Here is a 2,230-nt window from a genome sequence, read left to right on the forward strand (position 1 = left end):
CACCAACCTGATCTTCCTCTGTTTCAGTCTGAACGCATCACCCCTTGTCCTATCACTCCAGTCCCTGATGTAGAGTCTCTCTCCAGCATCCTTGTAGCCCCCTTCAGACACTGGAAGCTGCTCGGAGGTCTCCACGCAGCTTCTCTTCTCCAGGCTGAACAGCCCCAATGTTCTCAGCCTGTCTCCATACAGGAGCTGCTCCAGCCCCTGCCCATCCTCGTGGCCTCCTCTGCACTTGCTCCAACAGCTCCATGTCTTTCTTATGTTGGGGACACCAGAACTGCACCCAGTGCTGCAAGTGGAGTCTCACAGGAGCAGAGTAAAGGGGCAGAATCACTTCCTTTGACCTGCTGGTCATGCTCCTTGTGATGCAGCCCAGGATACGGTTGGCAAATCATTGGGATTTAAGTTTTCTCCTCATATTTAATTCCTGACCCACCAGGATCAGTTTGTAAAGGTCTAATGCTTTGCATCACTGAGATCTGCTACTTCTGATCCAGCAACAGGGACTCAGCACAGTATTTACTGTCTTGTGAGACATTCATCAACACATACACAAGTCCCAGTCATTCTAACCCACAGAGATTTAGAGTAGGCAAGTCTCAAACGCCATCCCTAGGGCACAGCTTCTCCTTCTTTTTACAGAGGAGATAAATCAACATCTTTCACAGGTGAATTTAAGAGCCATTTCATTATTAGCTTTTTAAACCCAGTACAAGTATTTGAAGCCTGAGCTGTTTCTGACATCTTTAAGCACTATCTCTTCTTTTCAAGGCAAGGTAATACAAGAAGCAAAATTAAGATTCTAGAGTTCACAAATTGAAGCTATGGAAAAGGCCAGCACTCCAAGAAGTAGTTTTTTGTTAGATGCAAGCAGTGGCAACGTTCAGCTCTTCACTCCTGTTACCTGGCCTTCAGTGATGGCTCGCAGCAGCAGAGGACAGGGTCCCCTCTGTTATGCTGCAGAGAGAAGGGTTTTGCTGTGGGAAAATGATGTTTTAAAGGCAGAAAATGTTTGTCCTGCACAGGACTGCTAATGAGACTCATCTTCCTCATGCTTGAGAGCAAAAGCTGTATGTCCTTAAACACAAATCCCTATTTATTTGCTGTGACATTCCTGGCCTGTATCAGCCCCAGTGCGGCAGCAGGACCAGGGCAGGGGCTGTCCCCCTGTGCTGGGCACTGTGAGGCTGCACCTCGAATCCTGTGTCAGTTCTGGGCCCCTCACTGCAAGAGAGACATTGAGGTGCTGGAGCGGGGCCAGAGAAGGGCACCGGAGCTGGAGCAGGGCCTGGAGCACAAGTGTGATGGGGAAGGGCTGAGGGACCTGGGGGGTTTAGTGTGGAGAAGAGAAGGCTCAGGGGGGACCTGATCGCTCTCTGCAACTGCCTGACAGGAGGATGGAGCCAGGAGGGGGCTGGTCTCTGCTCCCAAGGAACAAGGGATGGGACAAGAGGAAATGGCCTCAAGCTGCACCAGGGCAGGTTTAGCTGGAGCTGAGGAACAATTCCTTGCCCAGAGGGTGCTCAGGCATTGGAACAGGCTGCCCAGGGCAGGGCTGGAGTCACCATCCCTGCGACTGTTCACAGGCCAGGTAGCCGAGGCCTCAGTGCCAGGGGGTGGTGGTGGGCTTGGCAGCGCGGGGTGATGAGCTTAAAGGTCTTTTTCATCCTGGTTCCTTCTATGATTCTGTATTTATAACCTCGCAAAGACACCATGGGCTCCACGCCAAGACATGCTTAACCTGTAGCACTTAATGACTTCATGAAGTCTTAGACATGTGCTTGAAAGCAAGCACCTCTCTCTCTTTGATCCTGCAAGGCCTATCACCGTACTAAGTCTATTCTCCAAACACACGCAGAAACAACAGGGCAATCTGGGCAGGGAGAGCTTCACTCTCCCCATCTCTCTGGGCTTGCAGCCCCTGGAAGGGACCAAAGTGTCCTTAGGAAGAGCTTTTAAGACTTTAGAAGCACTAGAGCTGCAACTACCCTGATTTACACGGGGCGGGCTGCTGCTCCGTAGGGACCCCGGTCACCCTGCGCCTCAGAAGGGCTTTTTTACCTATTTTCCTTATTTTTTCTTACTTAAAGCACACCCTTCAGGGACACTGCGCAGGAAAGCCAAGCAGGGCTCGTGCAAAGGCAAAAGAGGGGCTGCAGTTCCCAAATTAGAGCTTATTCGCACCAGAAAACGTTCATCCAAAGCTCACCCCGAACCGTGAGGCACC

Source organism: Nestor notabilis, unplaced genomic scaffold, assembly GCF_000696875.1.
Source record: "Nestor notabilis isolate BGI_N333 unplaced genomic scaffold, ASM69687v1 scaffold23157, whole genome shotgun sequence".
NCBI classification, from domain to species: domain Eukaryota; kingdom Metazoa; phylum Chordata; class Aves; order Psittaciformes; family Psittacidae; genus Nestor; species Nestor notabilis.